At 44.2% G+C, this 23095-nt stretch overlaps 2 pseudogenes; both read right to left on the bottom strand.

The window, feature by feature from the left end:
* Nucleotides 1-1469: 1469 nt before the first annotated feature.
* LOC135269080 (riboflavin kinase-like) lies at nucleotides 1470-1999 on the bottom strand (annotated as a pseudogene).
* Nucleotides 2000-4491: 2492 nt separating this feature from the next.
* LOC135269079 (uncharacterized) lies at nucleotides 4492-22786 on the bottom strand (annotated as a pseudogene).
* Between the last annotated feature and the right edge of the window lie 309 nt (nucleotides 22787-23095).

The raw sequence follows: 23095 nt of genomic DNA, 5'->3' as shown, positions 1-23095 counted from the left end.
TCCCTCTTCTCCAACAGCTTTAGATGTTTTTCTGAATACTTTTTACACAAAATAAAGTATTTTTATTAAAATCAGTTCTAATTTATTTATGCAGATTAGGGGAAATGGTTCATCATAAATTAATTTTGAAATTACCTTCTATATTTCTATCTCTATCCCCCAGTCACCACCAAATCTGTTGCTACAGTGAACAATGATGCAAAGTACTGTCTGAGGGGGCCCAAAGGAATCTGTACTCTTAATTTCCCACATATTAGGTAGTTGAAGGAAAAATCCACAGTATTAAGGCTATTTAACTAAAACTTTATGCTTTTCCCTCAAGCTATTAAGTACTTTTTAGACTAACATTAAATTATATTGCCCATACACAACTACACCAGTTTAGATTTGCCTTGGAACAAAATTAACTTCAAGGCCTTAAATATTAAAAATAAATAATTTTCTAACTATTTCATAGTTTAATTGGCTCTTAAATAGTTTTGCTAGGGAGGGAAACATTTTGTGTTCTTTAAGAAACTGGCACATGTAAAAGAATATGTGTTCACTTAAATCTTGAGAAAACCTAAAGATGAAGTCTGTTTTGTTTTTCCTAAAAAAGGAAAAAACAACCAAAGAAAAATGTTGAAGAACAAGAATATTTATCCTGAAAAAGAAGAAGCATTATCCAACAAAAAGGAGGCATACAGATTTGAAAACACTATTTTACTGTCTTCAACAACAAAAAACAGATAGAGGAAGTACAGAGGACTTAGAATTAAAGCAACTCTATACAAAAATGAAGATGGTACAATGATGTAACTTCAAAGAAAATGACTAAAACAAAATTTTACAAACATCTTCATGTTTGTAATGTATTAATGCACAAAATACTAAATATACAAAGTCTGGGTTTCTTCCCTGTAGGTTTATGATAAACTATCAATTTTCTATATAATGTGTTCCCTTTTTTTTTTTTTTAAATAGAGATGGGGTCTTGCTATGTTGCCCAGGCTGGTCTTGAACTCCTGAGCTCAAGCAATCCTCCCACCTTGGCTCCCAAAGTGCTGGGATTACAGGTGCAAGCCACTGCACTTGACTTTAATGCATTTACTTTCATAAGCCTTCTTTGTTTAGAAGTATACACTATACAAGTACATACATGCTGGTATTCTACCCTGAAAATTTCATTTTTCATCTCAAACTAGTGACTTGCCTTTTTACCCATACTTATACACAAGTAATACTTTTCCAGTGGTACATATTAATCAATACATATTTTTAAAATCTTGATTTTTAAATGAATCTTTTAGTGCTATGACATGATGGGCTTCATTTAACAGTCGAAGCATGATATGGTAACTACATTGTACTATTTAATTCACAACTGTAGGAAAGTGTTTGATTTTTAAAACATAACCAAGATGAGGCTGGACAGTAATAAACACAGAAACACTAGAAAACAGTGAATGGATAAACAATACAATTTTTCATCAGCGGCCATTCATTGTTTTGCTTTTGGAAACCTGGAAGAAATTGTCTTCTTTGATTTTCAAATGCTCTGGTAAATCTAGTCGTTTCTTAGATTCCTCAATATCACCTTGAATTGCTGAAATAAGTGACTCTAAAGAATCGAAGTTCTTTTCTGTTCCGAGGTAGCCAACAATGGCCACATTGAGGATTTCCCCATAGAAGTCCTCTTTGAAGGTATGCATGATATGTGTTTCCATGGACTTCGTATTCTTGTACTATGGGTTCCAGCCTATGCTCACCACCATCTTATGGACATCTCCACTTCCAACACTGGCCCAGCCATAATTAATGCCAGTGGATATATCAGCTGGAAGATTATCTACCACTTGCTCAGGAAAATTAGCTGTGGGGATGCCCAGCTGCTTGGAGCCATGGCCGAAGCCATGCACCACTTGGCCGCGGCAGAAGTAAGGCAGATGTCCATAATGCAGTCCGCTCCAGGCATGGGCTGCGGCCCGGTCCGCGCGTCCTGCGGTGCCACTGTCGACGCGGTGCCTGGACCTCGGTCCAGCTGGGGGGCAGGAGTGTGAGCTCTGCCTGCCGCGGGGTGCACCAGGGGGTGGGCGAAGCCAGCGACAAGACCCAGCGGGTCCCTGATGCCGCGGACCCAACAAAAGCCGCCCAGCAACTCCGGAGCTGCGTCTCTCTACATTTTTTTTAATTAGCTAGGTGTAGTGGTGCCTTTATTCCTAGCTAATAGAGAGGCTGATGTTGGAGGATCACTTGAGCCCAGGAGGTCGAGGCTGTCGTGAGTCAAGGTGTCACCACTGTATTTCAGCCTAAACAATAGGGCAAGACACTGTCTCAAAAAAAAAAAAAAAAAAAAAAAATCAGGATGAATGTGTGACAAGCCACTGTCTATAGGTAGATGAGAAACAATCAAAAAAGTCTTGAAAGGGGCAACAGGAGGAGAAAAACAAGAGGGTGGTGTCGTAGACGCAGGTGAGGTTAGACTGTATCTTTCTCCGGAACTCACTGGAAAGACTCCATGACGGTCAACACATGATTAGCTGGAATAACCCGATTGTGCAATAGGAGAAAAAAATGCAAGTTGCTGGAATCACATTTACAGATATACTCAAATACGTTACATGTCCTGGTAAAAGGCTTTTGTAGGTGCTCCAAATGTATATCCTCCTAAATTTGAAAACCACAGCCATCTCTGAACCAAATATTCTCTACTTAGAACTTTAGTTCTCAAGTGAAAGAACAGATAGTTAAATACTTTGTAAAGTTTTTAGTATGATAATTTTCAAACAATTTATTTTTGACAAAAACAGGAAGGACAACTATCACCCCACATCCCTGAGTGAAATAGGAAGATTTGGAAATGCACAAGAAGAGGGCAGGGACATGAGGTCCAGACTTGAAGCAGCTTCTGAGAAGATCTCACTCCAAGGGCAAGCTCAAGTCCATGGGTGAAATGGCCAGGATGCCGTCCTGGAAGGGAAAGTTGGCAGAGCCCTATGAGGAGGGGAGCCCTCCCCAGCAGCATCTGCATCGACCCAGTGAGATCAGAGATGGGATGATGAGAAACCAGAGAACAGAGGGCGATAGACACCCAGAGAAGGAGACAGAGACCCAGAGAGAGGAGCACAGGAATGAGAGGAGACAGAGTCCTAGAGGGAGGAGGAAAGACGGAGACTGGGGAGGATCAGAGCCTGAGGATGAGTGTTAGACTGAAACCTAGAGAGAGTGAAGAGTGAGGGCACAGAGTCAGAGAAGGAAAAGAGGGTGCTGGGATGTGCATGATTCAGGGCTGTGGCTTGTGTGCAAATTCTGATTTTAACACTCTGCATGATGGAGACTTTCCGCCCCAGCAAGACAAGGATAACAACAGAGCCCCATGAGATTGTAGTAGGGGCTGAATGGGATCATTCCATTGAAATCTCTGGCAGAGGATGTGACCCACCAGGGAAGCTAACCTGCTATCAGTCCTATAATTGGATGTTGAAGTAGGCCACGAGGGCATGCGGGTAGTCATTCTGTGCTTCACCTGCAGGCAGAAGGGGGAGGTGAAGGTCCGGTCTTCCACCTTGATGGTATATATGTCCCCCTCCTGCAGGACAGGAGCAGGAAAGCTCTGAGATGTGGCCCCATCCTCACTTCATTTTCTCCTCCCCCAGCTCCCCAGCCCCTGGAGGGCCCATAACCTTGCTGTCCCCTTTCTGCTGGTCCTCACTCACTGGTTCCTGACCTCAGCTCCTCATTCATTTCTCCTCCTGCCTGTCTCACTCCCAACAAACCACCCAGGTTCAAACCTGGGTTCCTTGTTCCCTTCTTTCCCACACCCAAACCTGGCAGCTCCACCCTAACTCTGTCCAGTGCCCCCTCCTGCCCCCGCATCTGGCCAGACTTCACTCGAACGCAGGTACCCTGCTTTGCCCTCTCACCAACCTCTTCTTGAAAAGTCTACCAATGCCATGACCTCAAACATTGACCCAAATGCCAACCTAAAACCCTGCACCAGCTCCCTGTGTTCTCAGGAGGGTGGCTTGGGTGGGGTTCCTGCCCTTCCAGTCTCCTCTCTGCCACTCAACGACTTCCTCTGCCCCCAATACCAAACCTCAACCCCCCAGCTCCAGCTCAATAAATACTCACTGTCACCATTCTTTTTTTAAAAAACAGGTCTCCAAAAGAAAACAAAGAGAAACAAACAAAAAGTGTTGCCCAGGCTGGAGTGCACTGGGGGGATCACAGCTCGATGCAGCCTTGAACTCCCAGGCTCAAGTGATCCTCCCACCTCAGCCTCCTGAGTGGCTGGCACCACAGGTGCAGCTCTGAGCCCAGCCTGTCCCCATGCTGTTTTGCAGTGTGCCTGTGTCCTGGCCCATCACCCTCAGGTTGTGCCTTTCAGTGCACATGCTGCAGGCTTTGAGCTGCCGGCTTTGGTGTGTCCCCAGAGGATGTGCTGCTGGACAGGGCCAGCAGCTTCACTCACCTACGTTCCTGGATCCCAGTGCCAAGTGCCAAGCATGGCTGTCACAAGGCAGAACTCACAAAGATATTTAAAGGATAAAGTGGCTTTTCTGGTCCTCTAGCACCACCTCTGGCTGACAGGTCAGGCTCTGAGACCTCAGGCCAATGTTCTGGCCTCTGAAGTCCTGCACCAGGTCCAGGGGATGGTCTGTCTTTGGTTTCAACCCTGGGGGCACCTGGCCATGACCACACCCTCACCTCTGTGCTACTTAGGGTCCACCATGTCCACTAGGGGCTCCTTGAGGGCCACATCTTTGATGCAAGACATGTCAATGCCATACAAGTCCTCCCACCTGCAGGAGGCAGGCAGGGAGGAGGGTTAGCCTGCAGCAGTCCACTTGTGGCCCAGCCCACTAGCTCCCCGAGCTGTCCTTACAGTGGATCTTGTAGACTTTGGACTGCTGGTCCTCGATGGCCCTCACATACAGTGTGGCTCAGTGTGGAAGATGATGCTATCACGTGCCTGCAGAGGGGCAGGGTGAGGGCATGAAGGGTGGGGCCTGGCAGCATTGCCCAGAGTCTTAACAATGTGGCCTCCTACTCTGGTCTGAGCCACCATCATGTCACAGCTGCACTCACACTCACCTTCTGGTCTATTTGCCACAGGGCCACCAGAGGATGCCCAGCACCTCAGTCAGCTCCTGTCCTTCAGACGTTCTGGGGATTCGGAGACCCTCTCTGGCTGATCTGAGAGAAAAAGCAAAGTTGCATGGGTCCCATAAGGCCCACAACATCTGCACACCCCCTACCACACCTCACCTCTACTCCAACTTTTATTGCCATTCTAGACCCTCCTTCCACACTAGCCCTTCCATGGCTCCACATGCAGCAAGTGCACACCTGCCCTGGCCGTCCCTCCACCCAGAATGCTTCTCTTCCCAGATCTGAGTGACTCCTTCACGTGCTTCGTTCAGCTGTCAGTCACCCCTCCCAGAGAGGCCTGCTGAAACCCGAGCACCTGGGCCATTGCCCTGCTACAGTTTTCCTGTCCTGATGAACCCCCAACACCGCACCATCTCCCTGCCAGCATCCAGATCCAGCACCTGTTGCACCTGGCTTGGGCTGTGGCCTTCTGACACCTTGCAGTCAAGCCTTCATATTAAGTCCTGTCTGTGGGAAAAACTGAGCTTGGTTTCACCTTCTGCCTGGACCCCAATGCATGTGAGCTGCACCCATTCCACTGGGGGCCTCACCAGCCACTTATCCCTAGCATAGAGCACGGTGTTGAGCATGGACAAGTAGAAGAGGAAGTAGCCCATCCACTCACTGATGATGAGGTCCACCTTCTGCACCGGGAGCTCCACCTCCTCCACCTTCCCCTTATTATGGTCACCACTGTAGAGTGGACAAGGGCAGCCAGGTCAGCCCTCAGGAGGCCTGCCCCTTACCTTTCCCAGGGTCTAGAGCCTGGAGACTCCACCAGGCAGCCTGGATTTAGAGACCATAAAGAACTTGATGAGCTGAAGCCATGAGCCTTTTTAACACTGTTTTCAAATTTATACATTAGTCTAGATATTTTTGAGACAGGAGCAGAAATTTTATGTGAACGGTATCAGGTGATGTCAAGATTTTGTGTTTAATTGGGTGGGCTTGATATAATAAGTAACAGCATGGTCAGCTTCTGAAAACAGCCTTGTGTATTAGATAAGACACACAGAGACAGATTTACCAGGGAAATTGCATTACAGTAGAAATCTGCTTCAAATGGGGAGAACATTTAAAGTTGAGTGATGAGGATTTCCAGGTTCATTACAATAGTCTCTGTAATAAAATCATGTCAGTTGCCAGAGGGAAATCTACCACCTTAGCAAGTTTCCTACCCCACCAACCTTGCTGGGGCAATTTAGCAAGAGCTACCAAACTTACTAACTCATACTTCACTATGTCACCAAGGGTGGTCTCAAAGTCCTGGGTGAAATCAATTCTCCTGTCTCAACCTCCCAAAGTGCTGGGATTACAGGCATGAGCCACTGAGTCCAGGCACTATCAACTAACTTTTGGGCCAAGCAATCTCTTTTCATAAATTGACCTCACAAATAAATTAGTTTGTGTATAAAATGACATTATGTGCAAAGGATGAAAATCTCAGAGCAGGCTGTGTGCAGAGGCTCATGCCTGTAGTCCTAGCACTTTGGAAGTCCGAGGTGGGAGAATCTCTGCTTGAGCCCAGAAGTTCAAGACCAGCCTGGACAACATGGCAAAACATCACCTCTACAGAAAAAATTTTAAAAAGCCAGATATGGTGGCACATGCCTGTAGTCCCAGCCTCTCAGGAGGCTGAGGTGGGAGGATGGCCTGAGCTCAGGAGGCAAAGGTGGCTGTGAGCCATCACTGCACCACTCACTGAACTCCAGACTGGACAACAGAGCCAGACTCTGGTTCAAAAAAGAATGGACGCTATTCTCCAGACCACCCCACAGCCCCCAGGAGTGTCTTCTGAGAATATTTTGTCCCACTGAGCCCTCCTGTGGAGATGGCACATGCACTTGGCAGACAGGACAAATGTGCTGTGTCCATGTGGCCCCTGTAGTCAACCCCCTTCTCCCATCATGACCTCACCACCCTCACAAGGCAGAGTCCCTCCAGCCTCACTCCAGACAAGATGGAACACCTACCACAAGAATCTGGGCATAAAGGAGCCACCAACCCTTCACTCTGACGATAGAGGGAATCCTGATGGGTGGCAGCCGATCTGAGGCACCATTCCCACAGCTAGGGTCCCTCTCTGTTGCCCAGGCTGGAGTTCAGTGGTGCAATCATGGCTCACTGCAGCCTTGACCTCCTGTGCTCAAGTGACCCTTCCACTTCAGCCTCCCAAGTAGCTAGAACTACAGGCATATGCTACCATGTCCAGCTGTTTTAAAAAATTTTGTGTAGAGATGGTGTCTTGTCATATTGCCAGGGCTGGTCTCAGACTTCTGGGCTCATGTGATTCTCCCACCTCAGCCTCCCAAATTGCTGGGATTACAGGCATGAGCCACCACACCCAGCCAACTGTTGGTTTTATTTTACTGAATGCTTTAGGGTTATAGTATTTACCTTTAATTTATCACAGTCTACCTTCAAGTGATATATACCACTTTGCATATAGTATAAGACCTTTAGTGTGCTTCCATTCATTCCTGCTCAGCCTTTATGCTCTTGTATTGCGCATTATACTTTTACATATGTTACAAACCCCAAAATACATTGTTATTTTTATTTAAATAGTTAGTTATCTTTTTTTCTAGAGAGAGGGTCTCACTCTGTCAACCAGGCTGGAGTGCAGTGGTGCAATTGTGGCTCACTAAGTCTCAACCTCTCTAGGCTCAGGTGATCCCCCCACCTCAACCTCCTGAGTAGCTGAAACTAAAAATGCATGCCACCATGACAGGCCAATTTTTGTGTTTTCTGAGGAGATGGGGTTTTGCCATATTGCCCAGCTGGTCGCCAACTCCTAGGCTCAAGTGATCTGACTTCCTCAGCTTCCCAAAGTGCCGGGATTGTAGGTGTGAACCACTTAACCTGGCCTAAACAGTCAGTTAGCTTTTAAAGAGACTTAAATAGTAAGAAAAATAGTCATATATATTTACCTGTGCTGTTACCATTTCAACACTCTTCATTTCTGATTCCATATGGCATCATCTTTCTGTCTGAAGGATGTCCTTGAACATATCTTGTAGTACAGATTTACTGGTGATTAATTCTTTCTGTTTTTGTATGTCTAAAAATGTCTTTCTTTTATCTTTTTTTGTTTTTAAGAGATAGAGTCTCTCTGTGTCATCCAGGCTGGAGTGCCGTGGCAAAATCATAGCTAACTGCAGCCTTGAACTCCTGGGCTCAAACAATCCTTCCAATTTCAGCCTCCAAAAGCACTGGAATTACTGGTGTGAGCCACCATGCCCGGATTCACCTTGTTTTTTGAAAGATATTTTCATGGGTATAGAATTGTACATTGTCAGGTTTTTTTAAAATTTCTTTTCAGTACTTTGAAGATGTTTCTTCCCAGTCTTCTTGTTTGCATTGTTTCAGATGAGAAATCTGATGTCATCCTTCTCTTTGTGTGTGTGTGTGTATTTGGCATCTTCCATTTTTCCCACTGGCCACTTTTAAGATTTTCTCTTTAGCACTGGTTTTGAGCAATTTGATTTTGATATGCCTTGGTATAATTTTCTTTATGTGCTTGGGGTTCTTTGAGCCTCCGGGCTCTGTAGGTGTCTGGTGTTCTTCGAATATGGAAAAATCTTCGCTGGTATTTTTACAAATGTCTTTTTTGTTTGTTTGTTTTTCCTGATTCTCTCCTTTATTTTCCTTCATGGATACAAATTACTCATAAATTAGGCTGCTTGAGGTTTGATGACTTGTTGAAACTGTTTTTTTTTTTGGAGTTTCTTTCCTTGTGTTTCATTTTCAGTTGTTTCTATTCTTACGTCTTCAAGTTGACTAATACGTTCTTCTGCAATGTCTAATGTGCTATTAATTCTATTCAATGTATTTTTTATATTGTTAAAAGAACACTTCTGACATCAAACATGTGGGGTTTTTTTCACATCAACAACCAGTTCTCCAACTCTCCAGACACCAACTGGCTGTCTAACAATTCAATTCAGTTCTGATGCTAACTTCCTGGCATTGGTGTCAGACCACACAAGTTAAGGACTTGGTCCCACAAAATTGCCTGCACTTCAGACACCAACTGAAAACCCCAGACCTTCCATAATTGTGACTGATAGGATATAAAGCAGGGATTTCCAAAACTCCTTCCTCATGTTTGATAATTTGTTAGAATGGCTCACGGAACTCAGGAAGACACTTTATTTACCATTACCAGTTTATTATAAAGGCTGCAACTCAGGGACAGATAAATGGAAGAGATTTATAGGACTAGATGTGGAAGGGGTACCCTACTAGCATACTGGTACCCTCCTAGTATAAAAGTATGGACTTCCATACCAGTCCAGAAGCCCTCCAAACCCTTCATTCAGGGGTTTTTATGAAATTTTCATTATGTAAGCATGACTGATAAAGACTTCGGCTAGAGACTGATGATTATCTCCATCTCCAGACCCTCTCCTCTTTCCAGAGGCCCATGATGGGGCTAACAGCTCTCATCTGAAGCTACCTAGGGGCCCACTGAGAGTGGCCTCATTAGCATAAACTCACGGGTGATTGAGAGGCATATTATGAATAACAGGATGATCCTCTCACCTCGTTATTCAGGAAATTGCAAGAATTTTGTGCCAGAAACCAGGAACAAAGACCACATTCATACTTCTTCTATCACAATATTACATGTAAAGTTATAATAACAGTGTTAATGTCCTTCACTGCTAATTCTAACATCCTTGTCAGTTCTAAGTCAATTTTCATTGATTGATTATTCTCCTTATTATGGATCTTTTTTTCCTGCAAAGGCATTTCTGGTAATCTTCAGTTGGATATCAGATATTGTGTATTTATCCTTAATGGTTGCAGAATATTTTTATATTCCTTTGAGTCACCTGGAGCTTTTGTTCTGGGATTTGTCACTTTCTTGGCTATTGTGAATAATGCTATAATAAACATGGGAGTGCAGATATCTCTTCAATATATTGATTTTATATACTTTGGATTTATACCCAGTAGAGGGATTGCTGGGCCATATGATTGTTCTATTGTTAACTTTTTTAGGAACCTCCATGTGCCCTTGTATAATTTCTATGCTAATTTACATTCCCACCAACAGCCTGCAAGGGTTTTCTTTTTACCACGTCTTCACCAACACTTGTTATCTTTTGTCTTTCTCATAATAGTCATTCCACCAGGTGTGAGGTGGTGTCTCATTGTGGTTTTGATTTGTATTTCACTGATGATTAGTGATTTTGAGCATTTTTCTCATACAGCCTTCCAAATAGTTGGGACTTCAGAGATGAACCACCATGCCTGGCTAATTTTTTGTATTGTTTTGTAGAGACAGAATTTCATCATGTTGCCCAGACTGGTCTTGAACTCCTGGGCTCAAGCAGTCCTCCTGCCTCTACCTCCCAAAGTGCTGGGATTACAGGCAAGAGCCACTGTGTTTGACCTCATTTTTAAATTGGATTTTCTATTGAGTTGAGTGTTCTATATATTTGGGATAGTAACTCCTCAGAGATGGTTGGATTGCAAATATTTTCCCCCATTCTGTAGGTTGTCTCTTCACTCTGTGAATTGTTTCCATTGTTGTGCAGATGCTTTTTAGTTTCATGTCATCTCATTTTATTTTCACTTTTGTTTCTTCTGTCTTAAAGACCCTATCCAAAAAACTCAGTGTCCAGACCAGTGTCATGAAGATTATTCCCTATGTTTTCTTCCAGTTGTTTCATAGTTTCAGAACATTCATGGAAGTCTTAAATCCATCTGGAGTTGACTTTTGTATATGGTGTGAGATACAGGCCTGATTTCACTCTTCTTCAAGTGAATATCCAGTTTCCCCAGCACCAGTTTTTGGAGAAACTGTCCTTTGACTATTGTGTGTTCTTAGCATCTTTGTAGAAAGTCAGTTGGCTCTGAATACATGGGTGTATTTATTGGCTCTCTATTCTGTTGCATTGGCCTATGTGTCTGTTTTTATATCAGTACCATGCTGTTTTTCTTACTATAGCTTTATGATAAATTTTGAAGTGGTTTAGTGTGACACCTCTAGCTTTATTCTTTTTACTAAAGATTTCTTGGATATTAGAAGTCTCACTCTCTCTCCGTTTTTTTTATTTCTTGTTTCTTAGATCCAGGGACAGACTGCATATTCTGGGTTTTCTGTGATTTCATGTAAATTTTAGGACTGTTTTTCTATTTCTGTGAAGTAAGTAATTGGTATTTTATTTTTAAAGACAAAATCTCACTCTGTCACCAAGACTGGAGTGCAGTGGCACAATATTGACTCACTACAACCTCTGCCTCCTGTGTCAAAATGATTCCTGTGCCTCAGCCTCTGAGTAGCTGGGATTACAGAGATGTGCCACAACACCCAGATAAATTTTATATTTTTATTAGAGACAGTGTTTAACCATGATGGCCAGCCTAGTCTCAAACTCCTGGCCCCAAATGACCCATGCACCTCAACCTCCCAAAATGCTGGGATTACAGGCAGGAGCCATTGCATCTGGCCTCATTGGTATTTTATGTTTCTTGTGACAGAGTCACTCTGTTGCCCAGGCTGGGGTGCAGTGCCATAATCACGGCTCACTGCAGCCTGCATCTCCTGGGCCCAAGCGATCTTTCTATAACAGCCTCTCAAGTAGCTGGGACCACAGTTGTGGACCGCCACAACCAGCTTTTTATTTATTTATTTATTTTATAGTATAAAGGTCTCATTATGTTGCCCTGGCTGGTCTTGAACTCTTGAGCTCGAGAGATTATCCCACGTTGGCCTCCCAAAGTGCTGGGATTACAGATGTGAGCCACTGCACCCGGTTATCACTGCTGTTTTGATAGGGATTGCACTGAACCTGTAGATTGCTTTGGTTATATAAAATATTTTACTTTCTCAGAAACTGTTTGATCCTTTTAGGTCTTGTTCTCATGATTTGTTGAGTTCTCTATCCAATGACCTGTGAGCTATGAGCATTTCAACTTTGGCTGGTGAGATCAGCCACTGTTACCCACCCTGTGTGAGTGCACAGCATCATTCCCTACAATCCTTTCTGATGATCTTTCTCAGCCTCAAGTAGAGTCCTCACACATATGCAGTGATTGATACTCCGCTGAAGATGCTGAGAGGACCCTCTGCCAATCTCTAGTGTTCTCTCTGTCAGAAGTTCTCTCCTCTCTCATTCTGTCTTGTAAACTCTAGCTATGCTGGTCTCTGTGGACTCTCAGCTCTGTCTCCTCAACTTGGGGAGTCTTGTAGGCTCTGCCTGGGTTCCACTCCCTGAGCAGTTGTCTGGAAAATAGGTTAAGGCACTGAACCTGGAAATGCCTAGGAATTGTTATAGTAGGTAGTCAGGCGGACATGAGAGACTCTCCACCCACAGGAATGTCAGGCGACTATCAGGTGATGGTCAGACCATTGTTACACTGTCTCTCTGAAATAATAATTGGGCCAGGTGCTGTAGTTCACACATGTAATTACAGCACTTTGGGAAGCTGAGACAGGTGGATCAACTGAGGTCAGGAGTTCAAGACCAGCCTGGCCAACATGGCAAAACCCCATCTCTGCTTAAAATACAAAAATTAGCTGGGCATGTTGGTGCACACCTGTAATCTCAGCTACGCAGGAGGCTGAGGCAGGAGAATTGCTTGAACCTGGGAGATGGAGGTTGCAGTGAGCTGAGATAGCACCACTGCACTCCAGCCTGGGTGACAGAGTGAGACTCTGTCTCAAAAACAAAAACGAAATCAGAAGCAAACAAACAAACAAAAAGAAGATAAAAATAAAGTAACAATTTGTCGCAGTGGACCCAAGGGAAAGGCAGTCTCCCAATGGATAGAAACACTTGAAGCTGGTGATCAGCAGCTTCCTGATAAGATCTCAGTACTTGGGCAAGTGGACTCAAGCATGCAGATTAAGGAAAAATGGCAGAATCAGGGAGAAGGGACACAACCCCCCAGAAGCATGCCAGTGTATAAAACCGCAAGTCAAAGGTTGAATGGTGCACTTGATCTCTCAAGTTGCCCACCGGGTTTTCTTCCAAGTGTCCATGACTTCCTTTCACTCCTGTTCTAAAACTTGTCTGGGTTTCTTCCTCTGCCTTAGGCTCTTCAGTCAAATTCTTTCTTCTTAGAAGGCTAGAATTGAGATTGCTGCAGACCAGAGTTGCCTCTGCTAACAGGCTCACCTCATTTGTATTCACTGTCCTGCATTTTCTGATGTTCATTGTTTTCAGTACTGTTATTGCATGTATTTTGTCCAGGTCTATTGTTTCAAGCAGGAGGTAAATCTTGTCCCTGTTATTCCACCTTGGCAACCAGCAGAAGTCCTTTTCCCCAATTTTTTTTCTTCTTTTTTTTTGAGATGGAGTCTTGCCCTGTCACCAGGCTGGAGTGCCATGGTACAATTTTGGCTCACTGCAACCTCAGCCTCCTGGGTTCAAGCGATTCTTCTGCCTCAGTCTCCTGAGTAGCTGGGATTACAGGCATGTGCCACCATGCCCGGCTTTTTTTCTTTTGTATTTTTAGTAGAGACGGGGTTTCACCATGTTGACCAGGATGGTCTCGATCTCTTGACCTTGTGATCCACCCGCCTCGGCCTCACAAAGTGCTAGGATTACAGGCTTGAGCCACCACACCTGGCCCCCAATAATCTTATTTTTAATCAGCAGATTAGCAATCTTGATTTCATCTGAAACCTTATGTCTTCATTGCCATGAGTTGTAACATATTCCCAGTATCTGTGAATTAACATGTACATTTTTAGAAGACAATATTGTGCTTACCAAAACTCTACTAATTTTATCGCCTAAAAATGGTCCTGGCTTTCTTCAAGTTTACCGTCCATCCAAGAGATCTCTTACGAGACTCTCTTCCTATCAGTATAAGATTGCCAACACTCAATTGTCAAGAAAAAATCACCACTTTAATCACTTTATGACAAACATGAGGTTGCATCAAAATAATCCATGTCGATCTTTCTTCTGAGATGTATTACTAACTTACTACAAAGATACTCTCAAATGCCTAGAAAAATACTCTCTCCAATAATAAAGACAATTCCCCTAAGGTTTTCTCAGAATATCTCCAATAGCAGAATATCTTGTAAAAGTTCACAAGAGAATTTTGCAGTTGCTATTTCATGTTACTTAGTTTGAACAGGCATCACAGTTTAGCAACTGAATTTAATCCAGGACTTAGAACAGTTTAGCTTCATGACATAGAGAAATAGAAACCACCATATTCACTAAGATTCCTTTAAGGTGGGAGCGTGTACAACTATATATTCCTGGTCACTTATCACTATACTGCTCCATAAATAAGCATTAGCAGGCAATGCCAAATTTTTGACAGTTAGCATTTCTGCGTAATAATCAGCAATTAATGGCTGAAGTAAATATTGCTCTAAAGCTGCCTCATGTATATGATTTTGTAGACTTTAGTGTCTATGTGCTGGTGTAGTTGGTTAAGAGATTTCTTCAAAGGCTTACTCTACCAAGAAAACATATTTATTTTAGGAGCAAGACCCAAACATCAAAGAGCTCCTCCCGGCATACATTGGCATCCTTGGCACCCTTTGGTTCTACTGACAATTTGGAACCAGAAGCAGTGATGGGATCATATTAAATTAATAGCTTAATGTTCTTCAAATATTAAACTCACACTCTGGTATTGAGAACAGAATAGTTGGACATGGACTGATAATATGTGTACATATCAGCCTGCTATCAATCATCCAGTAAAGGTATGAAGGTGCTCTTTTATATATATATGGTTTAAGTTCTGGGGTACATGTGCAGAACATGCAGGTTTGTTACATGGGTATACACGTGCCATGGTGGTTTGCTGCAACCATCACCCTGTCATCTACATTAAGTATTTCTCCTAATGTTAGCCCTCCCTATTCTCCCCACACCCTGCTATTCCTCCTTTTGCCTCCCCACCCTCTGACAGGTCCTGGTGTGTGATGTTCCCCTCCCTGTGTCCATGTGTCCTCACTGTTCAACACCCACTTATGGGTGAGAACATGTGGTGTTCGGTTTTCTGCTCTTGTGTCATCTTTGTGAGCTTGATGGTTTCCAGATTCATCCATTTCCCTCAAAGGACATGAACTCATCCTTTTTTATGGCTGCATAGTATTCCATGTTGTATATGTGCATATTTTCTTTATCTAGTCTATCACTGATGGGCATTTGGGTTGGTTCAAAGTCTTTGCTATTGTAAGCAGTGCCACAATGAGCATAGGTGTGCATGTGTCTTTATAATAGAACAATTTGTAATCCTTTGAGTATATACCCAGTAATGGGATTGCTGGGTCAAATGGTATTTCTATTTCTAGATCCCTGAAGAATTGCCACACCACCTTCCACAATGGTTGCACTAATTTACACTCCCACCAAATGTAAAAGCATTCCTATTTCTCCACATCCTCTCCAGCATCTGTTGTCTCCAGATTTTTTAATGATCTTCATTCTAACTGGCATGAGATGGTGTCTTAATGTGATTTTGATTTGCATTTTTCTAATGACCGGTGATGAGCATTTTTTCATACATACATGTTCAGAATAGCCCATCCTAGTTTTCTATTTTACATCTACTATAAATCAAGTAGCTTTTGTTCCAATAGATCTTAAGATAAAATCCAAATTATTAAATATGCAAGATTGATTATAAGCTCACCAAGGAGGTGTTTACTCGGGGTGGGAATTCAGAGAGCATAAAGTTGCAAAGACAGAAGCAAATGTTTTTGAATGAATTATGAGGGACAATACTCACAGGCGTGATTCCCACCTTCATCAATTGACTCATGTAATCTTGTTTTACAAAAAACTGCCTCTGATTTTAGACAGATGCTAAATTAACCAGCACTGAGTTCATATCCCGGAGAACTGCTCACTGTAGAGGATTTTGTCGCCTGGCTGATGACACTATTCTGTCTTTCAAAGGCTACTCTAAAGTTTCTATAATAATGGTAGAGTTTTGTAAAGTGGAGCCCCAGGCCAGCCATCCCCGTGCTCCTGGCCAGCAGCAGCATCTCCCCTGAGCACGCTGGCATAGGGTATGCACCTGACACCATCTTGCTGCTTTTCACCTCCACATACAAAGTTGCTGTATGCTTTGCAGTGGAATTCCACCTGGCTGCATCTGGTTGGCCAGAAGCCCTGCAGGTAGATGGGATGGTGAGGAGAGCACATTGAGAGAACAGAAGGGAGCTCAGAGGCTGCCTACCTTCCTGCCCCCCGCCCACAGGCAACAGCACTCACCCACCTGTCCAGTGTGCATGTCTGCTGAAGGCTGCTGCACTGTTCTCCATCACAGAGATGAAGTGACAACAGTCTGAGGGCACCACACTCCATGGCCATGCTCTACTGCTGGTACCACAGCTTTAGGTGTGAGGGCGGGTGAGCCAAAGACAGGTCCCACCTTCCACACCCAGACCACACTCCCACCAATTTCCAGGCTCACCTCGATGTCCTGATGTGATGCTCTCCTTAGAGCTCTTGTGGTTCTTCCTCCAGGAGGTGGAGAGAGTGAGATTGCCAGAAGCCAGGCAGTGAAAGTTGGTTTGGGTGGCCCCCATGGCTGGAAGTTTCTGGTCCATCCACTGGGGCCAAGTCCACTAAGGGGTCTCTGTTGGTGGAAGTGCACATGAAGGCCACAGCTGAGGTGAGGAGCAGAGGCCCATCTCACCAGACCCCCAATTCGAGGTCTCCCTGCCCACCCCCACCCTCAGTTTTCTCTCCTGTGTAGGGAGAGTGTTGGCCTTTCAAGGACTTCTGCCTGGGCTGATGAGGCTCCTAAGAGCTTCAACACGATGTCCCTGCCCAGTCATACTCTGAGCTGCACCATGTGTGCCCTCTCATTCCTTCCACTTCCCCCAAGTGGCTGCTTCTGCTGAGAGGTCGGGTTGCTTCATCCTGACCTGAAAACCTCAAAGAATGATGGAGTCTTCAAGGGAACCCCCACCCTCCCAGGGAGGCACACTGGGAGGGCCCACCAGGAAGCAGTCCCAGCAGGTAGCCCAGCTAAGTGAATGAGCCAGGACAGGCATTGGGAGCAGTTTAACAGGAGAAAAACCCAGCCTCTTGCAGAGCTGGGGGTCTCAAAAGCAGCTGAGAAGCCTTGGCCTGCAAGCCTCTGATCCCCTAAGCCACCCCCTGCAAAGCCCCAGGGCTGGGTGGGCACCAGTGAGGATGGCCTCCCAGAGGCCTCAGTCTTTTTGTCCTGGTGACTGGGGCTGTTACCATTCCCCCCCTTCACAGCCCAAATAGTTTTTCTTCTTTCTGGGGGTTGGGGTGTGGCTGCCTTCCTGTCTGAACTCATGGGTAGGCTGGACTGCCATATCTTTAGAAGAGAGGCACCAGAGACCCAGGAAAGAGGACGGGGCAGCCCCTTCCCCACAGTGACCTCCTCGCCATTCACGTGCAGCAACAGGCCCACCTCTCAGAGGCAGATGCTGAGGCACAGGCGGGAGCTGTGTAGAGAGACACAGGGAAGAGGCACATCTCAGCTCTGAGCTGTCCTCCAGGCCTCCAGGGATAAGGGAAGGAGACATTGGGTGATGAAGATAGCTTAGCGGGCTGTGGCAGAGGCTGTTCCCAGGACTGGGAGATGACAATGACTCAGTGCCGCCCACTTCTAGACTGTGCCTTCTAAAAGTGGTCCTGCAGTTACCCCCAGAGCTTGAGCTCACATGTGCCTGGGACAGCCAGGTAGGCACAGGCAAGCAGAGACTCAGGGCAAGGGCACTAGGGTGTGTGGGCAGGGGCAGAGGCCATTGGGGCAGGTGAGTGGAAATTTGTATTCTCTTCTTGAGTCTGCCCCTCTCCTGGGGACTTTCCTCTTTTTCCCTCTGCCTCTGTCTCCTTGGCTGGTTCCTTCTCCCTTTCTTGCCTGCTCACCCCAGAGGTCCCAAGGGCTCAGCCCACCGCCATTGGTCCCCAGGTTGTGGCTGCCCCTTCCATGCCCATCTCATGAGGACCCTCATCTGCATGAGTGCATATCTGGGCTTCTCTGAAACCAGAAGCCCCACCTCCCTGACATGCCCTTCCACAGCTGGGCAGAGTCCACCTGCCACTGTTTCAGGCCAGAATGCCTGGGCATTTTCCCCCTGCCTGCTCTCTCACACCCACAGCCCATCCCCCCAAAATGTTGTTGGCATCCCTTTTACAGTCCCCACAGCCACTCCTCCCTCTCACCAGGCCGTAGCTTTTGTCTCCTGGTGCCTTAACATGTCTGTCCATCTGCCCAACGGCAGCCACCTGAGTCCCCACCAAGTGCTGTGCTCAACCTGCAGTAGCCACCTCACCCAGAGCTAACATCAAAGTCCCCACAGGTCAGGCATGGCCTCCTCACTGCTCCTGGAACCCCAGGGCCCTGGGCTCAAGTTCTGCATCTGCAACATGGGTGTCTCCTCCCACCCCCACCCTGCCCCCAGAGCCCAAGACATCCAGAGCCATCTAATATGTACATAATACAGACAAATTACATAATAATTTGTAATACATTGTATTACGTACAAATTATATAATATGAATTCATTGTAATACATACAAATTATTATGTCATAATACCTTGTGATGTTATAATGCATACACATTATGATGTCATAATATATTGTGATGTCACAGTGCACACTAATTATGATTTCATAATACATGGTGATGTCATAACACTAATTATTATGCCATAATATATTGTGATGATATAATACATACAAATTATGATGTCAAATATATATTTTAATGTCATAATACATACAAATTATGACATAATATATTGTGATATCATATGTACTATGATATCATAATATATTGTGATTTCATGATACATACAAATTATGATGTTGACATCAAATTGTGATGTCATAATATGTTTATTTATCATATTTATGATACAATGACAAAATTTTGTTAGGTAATTTTATAAGAAAATTGAGTGAAATTTTGTAATAACATTAATATATAAAGATTAAAATCGTGGTGAAAGATGAAAGAGGAGCAGGCGTCTCACATGCTGGGAGTGGAAACAGAAAGGATGGGCGAGGAATTTGCCTCACTTTTAAACCACCAGATCTCATGAGTACTATGACAAGAATGGCACAGAGCCATGAAGAGTCCATTCCCATGATTCAACCACATCCCACTAGGCCCCACCTATAACATTAGGATTAAAATTTATTATAAGATTTGGAGGGGACATCTAAACTATATTATATGATGATTAGAAAAACAGATGAGGCCGAATGCAGTGACTAATGCCTGTAATCCTAGCACTTTGGGAGGCTGAGTTGGGTGGTTCACGAGGTCAGGAGATTGAGACCATCTTGGCAAACATGGTGAAATCCCGTCTCTACTAAAAGTACCAAAAATTAGCTAGGCGTGGTGGCAGGTGTCTGTAGTCCCAGCTATTTGGGAGGCTGAGGCAGGAGAATCACTTGAACCCGGAGGCAGAGTTTGCAGTGAGCCAAGATCTTTTCACTGCACTCCAGCTTGGGTGACAGAGTGAGACTCCATCTCAAAAAAAAAAAAAAAGACAAAACATTCATGGTTTCTACTGTCCAGATACTTTAATTCCAGAGCAAATGGCTAAATGATTGAATTCAACATTCTGTGGTCAGGAGAGAGAAGGGAGGAGTACAGGGGACTTTGGCTGTATTTGTCCCACCTCCCTTATGCTTTAGTGACTTCGGATATCACCACCTGAAGGGCTATTCAGGGACAGAATTATTGCTATTGTTTGATTATTCCCATTTATCTTATGTTAATAAATATAAATTTTTTAGCTTCCCATATATTTTTCTAAAAAACCCTAAGGGTTTTAATTAAATTCCTTGTTACTATGTGTTATAAAAATAACAGAGGAATGGCTAAAGTAGATTTCAATTACACAAATTCTAGGAGTCAAGTTTCTATTGGGCCTGCTTAGGAAAGACAGAACTGGAAAGAATCCATTAGCATAGACATCAGACACATGGGGCCTACTTTCTGTCCCAACCCTGACCAGATCCATCCACTTCTAAGGCCTCATCTAGGTCTGGTCTCACCCTAGAATCTCCTCTCTCAGAACTTATTAAAGGAGATCAGAAATTTGAGTGGCGACTCCTGCTGCCTTTCCTGAGCTCGTGCCCACAATTTCCTGAAAGTTAAAAGCAGATAAATGGGAGCAAATAATTGCATATGAGTGGGCCACAATTTCTTTTTCATTGAAGCCAGTGCTTCTAGAGGCACCACACCAAGCAATCTGTTTTTTATTTCTTCAGATCCAGTAGGTTGCTCTGCAAGGCACGGGAAATTCAATATAAATGCAAAAAAATCCCTCTGAACAATTCATCCTTTCTTTCTGTTTCCCTCTCATCTATCTATGTCAGTTTTATTCTACACATTTTCTTTTTAAGGTAAATAATATTTAAAATTTAAAAAAAGGCTGGGCGCAGTGGCTCTCGCCTGTAATCCCAGCACTTTGGGAGGCTGAGGTGAGTGGATCACAAGGTCAAGAGATCAAGACCATCCTGGCCAACATGGTGAAACCTCATCTCTACTAAAAATACAAAAAATTAGCCGGATGTGGTGGCACATGCCTGTAATCCCAGCTACTTGGGAGGCTGAGACAGGAGAAGTGCTTGAACTCAGGAGGTGGAGATTGCAGTGAGCCGAGAATGTGCCATTGCACTTCAGCCTGGGCAACAAAAGTGAAACTCTGTCTCAAAAAAAAAGAAAAAAAGAAAAGAAAAGAAAAAAAATGGAAATGTAGGCCCTTCATTTAAATCCTAGGAATTACAGTATACTTAGCTCCCAACTCCTAGGGTGCTATGATGACTAACTCACATCATGTGAGCTTTCCAGCACCGTGCTTTGTAACAGACTTCTGAACACATAGTACATGCTCAGGAGCTTTTTAGTTTAATTAAGTTCCATTTTTCTATTTTTGTTATTGTTGCCTCTGCTTTTGAGATATTAGTCACGAATTATTTGTCCAGGCCAATGTCCAGAAGAGTTTATCATAGAATATTTTCTAGAATTTGTTTTTATCATTTCAAGTATTACATTTTAGTATTTTGATCCATATTCAGTTGATTTTTATATATGGTGAGAGTTAGGGGTTCCATTTTATTCTTCAGTATATGGCAATATAATTTTTTCAGCACAATATGTTAAATAGAAAGTCATTTCCCCAGTGTATGTTTTGTTGACCTTGTAAAAGATCAGTTGTGTGTAGATACGTGGCTTTATTTTTAGGTTCTCTATTCTGTTCCATTGATCTATGCGTCTATGCATATCAGTACCATGCTGTATTGGTTATTAAAGCCTTCTAGTGTAGTTTAAGTCTGGTAATGTAATCATTCCAACTTTCTTGTCTTTGCTTAAATTTACTTTGGCTTTTCAGGCTTTTCTATGGTTCCATATGAGTTTAAACATTTTTCTAATTCTATAAAAACTAACATTGGCATTTTGGTAGGACTCGTATTTAATATGTAATTTGTTTGGGGCAGTATGGTCATCTTAATGATAATAATTCTTCCAATCCATGAGCACGGGATGTTTTTCTCATTTGTTTGTGTCATACACTATTTAATCAGTGTTTTGTAGTTTTCCCAGTAGCTGGGATTACAGGCACCTGCCACCATGCTCAGCTAATTTTTATATTTTTAGCAGAGACAGAGTTTCACCATGTTGTCCAAGCTGGTCTTAAACTCCTGACCTCAGGTGCTCCACCTGCCTCAACCTCCCAAAGTGCTGGGATTACAGGCATGAGCCACTTTGCCTGGCCAATAATATTGTATTTTAAGAACGGTATAAAAAGGTAATTTGATGAATTAGAGTAGTTAGTACATAGCACAGACAATATGCAAGGCAAGATTCTAAGCCATTAGACATTTGTAGACAGAATATCTAACAGTGTAAAATAAATAACACGAAGATTCAGTGGCAATGACAAATTGACATATTTTCAATCATATTAGATGACATCCAAACCATTGTAAAATTTGCTGTTTTGTTTCATAATAAAGAATTATGTTAAATAACTTCATTAAAAAGTTTGGCTAATTAGGCATGTAGATAAATGGGCAGTATGTTGACCAGTAAACAGAGGATACACATTATTTTTAAAGGCCAATCAATATTTTTATTTATTATTATTTATTTGTTTTTGGTGGGGGTAGCAGCTTTATTCGCTGGGGATATAGTGGCATCCTCTCCCTGGGAGGTTGGATCTTCCACTGGTCACCCCTGGCCGTGGTCCATGGGGCGCCATGAAATTCAGTGCTGGGCTCAGCTGGGGGCCGGGCCTTGGAGAAGGCGAACTGTGCAGGGAAGCAGTAGCTGTGGGTTCTCACCGCCCGCTCTGCCCGGCTGTCCTGGGTCTCCCGCTGCTCCTCAGGCTCTCGCCGAGCCTGCGTCTCTATAGGACAGTGAGCAATCGGCCCGGAACCTTCTCCTCAGAGCCCTGTTTGACGCAGGCCGGTCATTTCTGCTTCCTCCCCTTGGGCTGGACTTTACCTTCGGGGTTTCTTCCAGTCTTTCTTCCGGCCGCGTGTTTGCCTGAGCTTCAATTCCAGCCTCAAAAATGTTCCAGCTGGGAAGGGCGTGTCCACGGTGCTGTTCGCATTGGTCTCCCGGAGGGTCACTGCATGGGTGGGTGGTTTCCTCCCGGGCCACCTGCAGGCCCTGGCGCAGGCCCGCCCTTCACTTTTACTTTTTGCTTGTTTCATTTCTCCTCCCCTTTCCCCAGGTTCGACTCTTAAAACACTGTGGGGAGAGAGAGAAAAGAGTCCCGAGACACACAGTGGTCTGCTGGGCTCTTGATCTAATTAGCCCAGAACCTCACTTTGACACTGGTTTGGGGCTGTGATCTGCTGAAATGGTGGTTGTTTGGGCCCTGGACGGCTTGCAGCTCTGGGACTGCTTACTGTGCACATATTTATGAACTTGGATGCTGGGTGTAGCTGCGGCTATGAATCAGGGGGGACCGGCCGATGAATTGCTCGGCACTCGGAGAACGGAAAGTGACAGTCAGACAT

Source organism: Aotus nancymaae, unplaced genomic scaffold (assembly GCF_030222135.1).
Source record: "Aotus nancymaae isolate 86718 unplaced genomic scaffold, 86718_ANA_hifiasm-v0.15.2.pri h1tg000049l, whole genome shotgun sequence".
In the NCBI taxonomy this organism is placed as follows: domain Eukaryota; kingdom Metazoa; phylum Chordata; class Mammalia; order Primates; family Aotidae; genus Aotus; species Aotus nancymaae.
Note: the sequence above shows the minus strand (reverse complement) of the source record. Positions and strands in the feature narration are given on the sequence as shown.